This window comes from Carassius auratus, chromosome 23 (genome assembly GCF_003368295.1).
Source record: "Carassius auratus strain Wakin chromosome 23, ASM336829v1, whole genome shotgun sequence".
NCBI classification, from domain to species: Eukaryota; Metazoa; Chordata; class Actinopteri; order Cypriniformes; family Cyprinidae; genus Carassius; species Carassius auratus.
This window is the reverse complement of record NC_039265.1, coordinates 16719172-16729538: the sequence shown is the minus strand read 5'-3', so window position 1 is coordinate 16729538 and position 10367 is coordinate 16719172. Positions and strand designations below refer to the sequence as shown.

General features: G+C 37.2%; 1 long non-coding RNA gene across 1 annotated transcript; it reads right to left on the bottom strand.

Annotated features, from left to right (window-relative positions):
* Positions 1-6214: 6214 nt before the first annotated feature.
* LOC113041769 (uncharacterized) lies at positions 6215-9553 on the bottom strand. Its single transcript, XR_003275469.1, has 3 exons — positions 9505-9553; positions 9108-9237; positions 6215-6357 (listed from the first exon to the last, which is right to left on the bottom strand). It is a non-coding gene; the product is annotated as an uncharacterized LOC113041769 (long non-coding RNA).
* Between the last annotated feature and the right edge of the window lie 814 nt (positions 9554-10367).

Below are 10367 nucleotides of genomic sequence, written 5' to 3'. Positions count from 1 at the left end.
AAAAAATTAAAAAAATCTTTCTAATGTGCTATGTGCTAAATGTGCTGATTTGGTGCTCAAGTAACATTTCAAAACTTTTTTTCTCAGGATCCTTTGAATAGAATGTTCAAAACAACAACATCTAACTGAAATAGAAATCTTTTGTAACATTATAATGTCTTTGTCACCTTTGATCAAATTCATGCATAATTGCTAAATAAAAGTATTTCTTTTTTTATGTTACTGACCTCAAACTTTTGCACAGTAGTGTATATCCACAGTTGTTTTGTCCAGCCTTTCCTGTGACAAAACAACTGTGACAGTAATGAGAAATAGTGGGGGTCAGATGTTAGCTGAAGGTAACATGAGGTGTATTCCCATTTTGGACACACACTTCACTCACGACTGTGTTGCTTATGGCTGACTGACCCCTCTGTCACTTCTCTGCTTTTCCTCTCACCAACCTGCAGACCATATAGACCACTGAGAGGGGAGAAAAAGGGAAAAATGGCACTGATTGCAAAGCCGTGACAAGAGAAGCCATCGATTTCAGAGTGGAATTAATGAAGGTCCAGTCAGCGTTGACAGAGCCGTGGCAGCTTCAGAGGAATTATATTGAGCACTTTGCACTCGTGGCTATTAGACTAGAGATAAAGTGTGTCCAGTGATGATGACAGAATAAAGGATTCAAGCTGTTAAAAAGGCATTCATTAAAAAACAATTTACTCAAACGCTGTTTTACAAGAGATCGGACCATTGTTTGATTTCACCCCAAATCTAATTGAACTTTGTCAAAACTTTAATGTTCTGTCAGCGATGTCTGACCATTCATTTCAGTGAATCTTTTGTGGAACTGAAGTTTATTATATATCTGGATGATGAATCAAAGCAAACGTAAGGCTTTATTTTCAGTCAACCACACCCATGTGACTTTATTGTGACAAAATCCATAAAGAAACTTGTGTATAATTTTCTGTTCAGCTTGACAGCATGCTATTACAAGTCATATGGCATTTTAATACTTTAAGTCTAAAGAAGGTCGAGTAAAATCAATGCATGCCAAATGTAAATCAGTGGTTTTGTCATGCTTTAAAATTACTGATAAAGCTTCAGAAAAACACAACTAGTTGGGAGTCATATCCCAACCAGTTAGCAAAACAGCAGCTGATGTGAACTGGTAAGAATGTGAAAAAGATTTTCTAACTATGCATCTTTATCTAACTTAATACATTTTTGCAAAATCGCAGACAAATTCCCGAAATTGGAGACAAATCGAAGTTACGATCTGAGGGAATCGCCGACGCTCGCAAAATATTTGGCATGCTAAATATCTGGAGCTGTCAGCGATTCATAATCACACTGTGTGCAATGATTTCTGACTTAAAACTACATCGTCGATGACCTACAGCCATTGAGACCATAAGGCACAGGCAAATTCGGGGAGAAGTTATTGACCAGAATATAAGCATTTTCATAGATATATGAACAATTATATCATACAGAAACAAGCATAAGCATAGCATTATCAGCATAAGAACACCCAATCCCTGTTCCCTGCATCTCCCTCCTGCATATATATATATATATATATATATATATATATATATATATATATATATATATATAGCCGTCTTGGAGACGTTTCTCACAGTTCTTCTGGATTGAGTCTGTCTCAGTTTGTTCTGTTTCTTCATGTTATTCCAGACAGACTGATGATGATCAGATCAGATCTCTGTGTGGAGCACTGGCTGGTAGTGCAAAAAAAAAAAATCTCACTGGATTATTACAATTAATGGCAAAAATAATGTTTGGAAACGTAAACTGATATTTCCTACTGACACACTACAGCAAAAGATAGAAATAACTGACTTAAAACCATTTTTTGTTGGTGAAAATACTACTGGCCTAAGGCTTTTACACAGTACTGTACATTTAACACTATACTTTGTGTTGAATTGCCCTAAAATGAAATGACCGAAAACTAGTTCACACTGCTGTGTGAGTGTTTTAATACAACAACTGAGGGAGTTACGTAAAAGTTGATGTCATTTTATAACTTAGTCCTATACCCCCCCCCCCCTTATTGTAAGGTCATAGAAATGCGATTATGTTTTGCTATTGTAGCAATGCATCAATTCTATTTTTTTTGTAGTTTCCACTCACAACTATATAGAACTTTACTTAACTATGATGACTTCCGCTTCTGAGAAATCTAATTTAGTACTCTGAAAGACTTGCATCATACAGTCAGTAAAACGCACTGTAACAATTCCATTCCAGGTTAGGCCAACACTTACAACACTTATTATGATGGGTTTAAAACCGTTCCCAGCCTGAAAACAATCATAATAGATGAAGTTATTAACGTCCGATGGCTATTTACCCCAGCGTTTACTCACAAACATTTTACATCTTCAGTCTTCAACGAAACGCACTAGCTCTGAAATACCAATAGGATTTTCAATCTCAGCACCTGTCTCTGATCTTCAGCACTATACAAATCAAAGCCATGATTTATTTTTCCATTCCCTGTCAGAAAAAGAGCTGCTCGTGGCTTCAGCTGCAGTGGCTTCACAGCTGGACCTTTCATACCATAAATACATCCTCCAAAAGAAGGTGCCAATACTGATTAAGGAGAAGAAGTGTCCCACTTTGACCTGGATTAGAGAGGTATTAGGTGGAGTGGGCTGTGTGCCGCGAGCCATCTCCCTTCATCGCCGCTGCTAATGCGGAGGCATAGCTCTGCTCGCATCTAAGTGTTTCATTATGGCGCGAGCGGAGATACCAATTTCTCTCTCCATCTCTCCCTGCTGCCGACCGCTTCTCCCGCAGAGGGGGGAGCAAAGCATGACAAATTGAAATAAATGAGAGTGCAGAAAAGGTGGTGGGGGAGGCCGCTGGTCTGAGAGGTGGGACCCTTTTTACATGCATCTCACTCTTTCTCTCTCTCACTTTACTTCTTCATCTTCTCCTTTTTTGTTGGCTAAAATAATGAAATACACTCGATTGTTATTGTCTATGACCTTCATCTAGCGATGACAGCGGTGGGATAGACGGGGGCCTTTTATGGCTGGATGGTCATTTGTGTATGCTGGATTCCTTCGTAGCCACCATTTCTCAGATAGTTCCTTCGCTAATGTGTGAAGATCAAAAAAGTATGTTTTTCTTTGGTGTCTTGGTTTGAACTTCCATATTCATATAGTGGACGTGACTAGAGATCTCACAGGCAAACTTATGCTTCTGATGTAAGAAAAGTTTGACTCGCTCATGCCAGCGGATCAAAGATGTTCAGTTCAGTAGGATATAGAGGAAAGCAGTCTGTGTTTCCCAGAAACAGTCTATGTAAAATGTTTTTGAAACCATGAGTACATTGTGCATCAAGTCAGTGGTAAAAACCATGAAAGTTTAAAATAGTTTAAAATAAAGATTTTTGCACCTGAAGTTTTCAGATATTTCTGAAAGAGAATTTTCAGAGAATTCTCAATCTCTGGAAAATGTGTGGATAACCAATTTCTTGCACTGCAAAACAGTTAAAAAAAATACATAAATCCTACACTTGTTTAAAAAAATCTGATTATTCATAATCATGTCCATTTAAGATAAATAAGTTAATTGTTCTTATTTCCTTGCTCAGTTATGATATTCTGGATTAGCTGGAAAAATGGTACTGAGGTGAGATATGGGTAAGGTTAGGGGCAGGTTTGGTGGTATGGTTAGTTTTAAGGGGTAATTATAGATGTAACTTAAAGGGGGGGTGAAATGCTATTTCATGCATACTGAGTTTTTTACACTGTTAAAAAGTTTGATTCCCATGCTAAACATGGACAAAGTTTCAAAAATTAAGTAGTACGTTTGAAGGAGTATTTTTGTTCCAAAAATACCTCTTCCAGTTTGTCACAAGTTTCGGAAAGTTTTTGTCGAGTATGGCTCTGTGTGACGTTAGATGGAGCGGAATTTCCTTATTTGGGTCCTAATGGCACTTCTGCCGGAAGAGCGCGCGCTCCCGTATAGCAGAGCAGAGACATTCACTGATCAGAGCGAGAGACCGAATTGTCACAAAAGAAATGTGTTTTTGGTTGCCAGGGCAAGACAACCCTGCACAGATTACCAAAAAAAAAAACAGCATTAAGGGACCAGTGGATGGAGTTTATTTTTACAGAGCATCAACGGAGTTGTGCAAGTGTTTGTGTTTGTTCCCTGCATTTCGAAGATGCTTGTTTTACAAACAAGGCCCAGTTTGATGCCGGATTTGCACATCGTTTATTTCTTAAGGATAATGCAGTCCCAACGAAAAAGGGTCAGGATCATGTGTTGGAACCGCATGCGGTGAGTAAAACTGCTTCAAATGTCTCTGTGTTGTTAACTTAGCTATCGGCGCGTAATGGGCCTTTCACACAGGACGCGGTATGTGTGGCGCTGCGCTATAAAACCCATTCATCTCAATGGCTTGCGCCGCGCAAGGACATTTTGTTGCTGCGTCGACCAAAGCGCAAGCGCAGCAGTGCCCATCATTTGCGTGCTTGCGCGCACGCCGCGGTCAAAGTTCAAAATAGTTCAACTTTTGCCGCTGCGCTCTGTGACGATTACCAGCGCGACCAATAGATTCGGGGGATTCAAACAAGCACGGAAATCAAAATGGATGAACTGCTAGTACTGTTGTGTGTCAGAATTTCCTGAGCTGTACGATACATGTTTGAGGTCGTACCCACAGCCTCTTCTTCCTTGCTTCTCTCTTAATTCTCATCAGCAGGACTAGCGCTATCGCTCGCTTCTTACAACTGGACAGAAAGGAGGAACAACAGACTATGAAAGAGCTCCTGCTAAAAGTTTTTAAAACTCCGCCTATGCCAAACAAGCATTTCACCCCCCCTTTAAATTTTTTTATTACAGATGATGGTATTTTCAAATATAAGTAAAATGTAAAAACATTTATGTACACAATAAATGCATTGTATCAAATTCCTTGAATTAAAGCTGGGCCTTATCTGCCTGTACTTGACAGAATACGTATACCCTCTGCTCGTATCACAGCCAAAATTTAGTTACAGTCTCATTTACTGCAATATGATATTTTTGGACTTGGAAAGAGCCTGTAGACACTAGGGCTGTGTATCGGCAATAATATATAGGATATATTTTCAGGAGGCTGTCATTAATAACACCACCATATGCAAACCTTAGCAAAAATAAATAAAGAAAAATTGTTTAACCAGAACACACTGGGATCTGCGTTTCTGATAACATTCAACGTTACTGAAACACTTTTTGTGCAGTATAAGTAAAGGGGGAAAATTCCAAGTGTTTGTAGGATTCTTTAGTTAAATGTAAATGTATTTCATAAAAGTTTTTCAGTTTGTATATATGTTCTGCGTGGAATCAGAGAGACCATGATGCGAGCACTGCCCCAACTGCATAAAATGTCTCCTCCACGAGAGAACGTTGCAACCGCGCGGCAACCCAACCATCTACCTCGCCTCGCGCAATGGCTCTTTCACACGGGACGTGGCAAGCAGCGGAACTGAGGTGCCAAATGAAAGCCCAAATGAAGCCACATTTCATCTTTTTACACCGAGGCAGGAACTGTAACAATTCTTTCATCCTCCATTACTGGCAGTGAACTATATTAATGCTAACAAAGTGCCTTAATGCTATGTTTAAGTTCAGAGATGAAGAATGCTCTCTAGCGGTCTGGATATGAACTCTAAACGAAACTGCCATAAATCTTGTATGAATGAAAAAAAAAAACATTAATAATAAATATCAATATTCCCTTTTTGGGAATCGATACAGTATCATGACACGAAATATTATGATACTCATGTGTATCGATATTTTCTTACAGCCCTAGCAGATCTTTTTATGCTAAAAACTCCTTTCTGTATGAAGATAGTGTGACTAACAATTTAAAAGGACAGTACACCCATTGTTTACTCACCCTCATGTGATTCTAAACCCGTATTTACAAACTTCCTTACATAAAGCAACGTTTATTTTGAGAAGTGTATTAGTGTATTTTTTTTTTAATTATTATTCAGTTGTCAATAGCAAAAACAAAAATAAAAGTTCCTAAAAATATCATCTTTTGTTTTTTGCAGAAGAAAGAAATACATGTTTGAAATAACATGAGAGTGAATAAATGATGAATGATCATGTTTGGGCAGAACTATAGGCTGCAAGAAGGTAGTTTTTGAACAGTATAACATCAAGGATTAGACTCCTACTTACATCGGTTGTGTGATGATGTTGATATGAAACCGGCTTTAGCAGCTTATCTCATCAGAACTCACTCCAGATCATCATGTGAGGTGACGGCTGCAGCTACAGATGCAGGAACAGTGGAGATGGATGGACTGAATTGCATGGATCAATCCTGCCGCACTGAGAGTGATCAGAAATATTAGAGTTAAAAAAATTGTGTTATTCCTAATCTCTATTCCATTTTAATGTGTCAATAAAGAAAACAATAAAATAAAAATAAATGGCGTTATATATGAATTATAAATGTTACGTCAAAAGTAATGTTTTGTTCTAAAGTAATTTAAAATAGAATAGTTCATCCAAAAAATGAATATTTCATGAAAAATTACTCACACCCTCAGGCCATCCAGAATGCAGAATTAGTTTGTTTCATCATCAAAACATATGTATCTTATATAAGTTTGGCCTCTCATTCTGATGGCACCCATTCACTCCAGAGGATCAACTCATCTACATCTTGGATGGCCTGAGTTTATTTTCAGCAAATTTAAATTTTTAGATAAAGTATTCTTATAATGGTAAAAACTAAGAAATCTGAGAAATCTGGGCTACAGAGATTTCAGCATATACAAATAACTAACGCGCTATAAATGGCCCCTGTCTATCCCACAGCCGTCATAGCTAGATGAAGGTCATGGGCAATAATCAAATGTATTTCACTGTTCTGTTGAACAAAAAATGGAGGAGGTGAAGAACAAAAATGAGTAAATTAAAGGTAATTCAGTCAACAATCCTCCCTCACTCATTAATAGCGTCCACTTTTGTTCCAGAGCTCATAAAAAACTAAACAAATCGGTTGTTTTACTGGCCTCAAATATCACTGCATGAAAATATTTGAAAGACTGTTCTTCTACAATCTAAAGCTCAATGTTTCTGTTGTTCGTTTTCACAGAAAAAAATTGACCAATTTCTGTTTAACTTGTTTATGGAATGTTTTTCATCAGCTACAAAAGAAAGCGATCGCTGTCAAATATTTATCGAAAAGTGTGTGCAAAGAAAGAAAAAAGTTGCTGCAGTGATTTAGATACATAAGCACTGAGCCAAAGAGAGCCTGATTGTTTGAGCAACTCTTATAAAGACGTTTATCTGCGATTCTCTTTGAAAATATTCCTATTAAGCCTGGGCGAAAATCATTCCCTGTAGTGTCCACTATCGAAATCTATGATGTCTATGTTTTTGTGTTGCACAGCAGATAAAAGGCATAGTGAATGAGTCTGAAGTGAACAGGGCTGGGATTAGTAAGCTTTATGTGTCTGAATTGAGCTTTTAATTATTCACAGCCCGTTACTGTGAGAGAAACATGTTGAATTCACATTGTCAACGGCCCCTTTGTTTTTAGTCTATGCGTGAGAGAGACAAACAAAACATGAGTGAAATGTTCAACTAATCCGAAGAAGATTCCAGTGAAAACATCTGTCAGCGTTCAAGGCTTAAAAAAGAGGTTTATCTGTTAAACGTTGTGCATGTGTTTTTCTTTTAATCAAATCGCGTCGCAATTCATTAGACGGCGAATCAAACGAGGCTGTGTGGTGAGGCGCTAGCTCACTCCGGAGACTTGGGAATCGGAATTATAAAAATATCACGTATTGTTATGCTCCACAGACAGATCCAGGTATAATTTAGGATGTGCACTCTCAGTATTCACTGACATCAGCCCTCCCACATCCCCATAGGTCTCTCACTCTTCAGTGCAAAGTCGCGAGCACACATTCACTCGGCGGTGTGTGCTCTAGTTACCACAGCAACCGGGCCAAGGCAGTTTATTGTATATGCTACGCACAGTTCCTGACTCCTCAGTCCTCAACAAGTCAGTCAAAGACACTTTTCCCCCATTTAATTCTGTACTGAAACATGAAAAGAGTTATTTTCGCCATTGCACGCATCTGGAATCGCATAGACGAGCGTCAATCCAACAGCATCAGCCTCCTCTGAATGTAAACAACGACGACTACGATGACGGTGCCACATAGGTAAACAACTCATTCTTTTTCAGTTGCCGTTCTGGTAATGACAGACTGATGCAAGCACCTGAAAGGCCCATTGAAAACTGGCATCTGTGACGCATCAAACAAATTTGACACAACAGATCTGCTGTTTTATATGGCGTACACATGCAGGGGTTCAGCTCGGAGGAGTGTGTATGCTGTCAGAAGTTGAAATGGATGCATAGAGTCACTCAGATCAGGTCGCAAGCGGGGTTCTGAGGCGTGAACGGCCGGTCACACTGGCTGATGAAGGCAATTAGAGTTGTGCTAATTGTGTCACGTTGCTCTGACAAGGCTGACCTATCTGGAAGACTCATAATTGGGATGTCAGGTGGAGGTAAAATGAGCTTAGCAGTTAAGTAAAGTTCTACTTAACTTCTACGCTTTAGGAGTGTTTAATTTATAAAAGTCCACAGGGCCTAAAGCATGCACTAGATTATTTGTCTAACATTATGCATCTGTACATGCAACAGAATAACTTTTTCTGAACTTTTTCAGATTATGCATTCTGCTAGGAATTAAAATTTCTATTTGCATTACTGCAATAGAGTTTTTTTTTTTCATTTTCTTTTTCTTTATGCAAGTAGCCTACTAAAATAGAATTACGTTTTGTAGTTCTCCAAAGAACCTTTCAGTGAACAGCCATTTTTTTCTCTCTTTTTTGTAAAGAACATCTAAAGAACATCTAAAGAAAATCTAAAGAACCTTTGTCCACAATAAAGAACCTTTGGTTGATGTTTTAAGTTCACCATGGAACCAAATATGCAAATAAAGAACCTTTTCTTTAAGTGTTCAGTGAACACTTAAAGAAAATCATTTTACAAATCATTTTACAAAATTAGACCACAGCTTGATTGGAAATTATGCAAAATATGTTATATTTACCTTGATTTGTTTTTGTTTCCTTCTTACATCACGTCTTGTGCTTCATCTTAAGCTCTTTATTGACTTTGTTGTCTCCACTTTAAACAAGTAAATTACCTTTCAAAAAATGAATTGCACAGACTTTGTTGTGCTGTGAATGACAAAAAAAGGGTATGCATAATTTGGGTAATAATTATAAGGTTCTCAGACAGTATTGATAATTATTTTAATTTTCATTTATAATCTCCATATGTGAATAAGTTCTGGATTTGGAACAAGAGTAAACTACTGAGAATATAAAAATAATAATAACAACAATAAATTAAAAGCTAGTCTATTAGTTATTTAAAAAACAACTTTTGGCAAATTCTGTGGTTTAATAAAAACCATACAGAAATAAAATTGGTCATTTACTCACCCTAATTTTGTTCCAGTCCTGTATGCCGTTGAAATTTTATGTAGAAAGCTTCAGCTCTTTTCCATATGACAGTTCACAGTGACCTGTCAAGCTAGAAAAAAAAGACAAAATGGGAACCATAAAAAAAATTATAATAATAATTATGATGAAGGAAAAAAAAAATGTCCATTGCATTCACATTTGGTTTAAATGCTTAAACAAAAATGGGTATTTTTCTTTTTACATTTTCTTTGGTTTTCTTTTTGTAACTTATCATTCATGGTCACTATGACAGCTTAAAAATTTGCAAAACAACTTTTGCGCTGGATGAGAAACATGCATTCAAGGCCTCGCTATGTTAGATCGCCGAACACACTGTGGATTTAAAGCATGCCTTACAGTATTTTTTTGAATTGTAGATTTTATTCCATTCTTCACTTTTCAATAGGGATTTTCATTGCTCTCTATAAACATTGAAAATATGTTGGTGGATAGAGCCACGACCTTGCTGAGAATTCTGCTTGCTCAAAAAATCCCAGAAACCAGAGTTTTTCTTATACCTGCTTATGATTTTGAATTGGCTTGCTTTTTATTCATAAATATTCATAAACAGTTCTCTCAGTCAGCTCTCAGTGCTGTTTAAAAGAAGTCATATGCCATACAAAATTTTTGGACGCTAAGATTTTTTTTACTTTAGTAAATTGAGTTTGACTAAGTTTGAATTGAGTTTCACACAAAAGCAAGACTGAACATAATTTGGCTAATAAATTACATTAAAATAACAATTACAAAAAGGTAAGAGTGCAGGAATTTTCACTGAAAGAAATGTTTATACATCATTTCTGTAATGAACTTCCCACCTATTTTCTTGGTTAAGAGCTTGA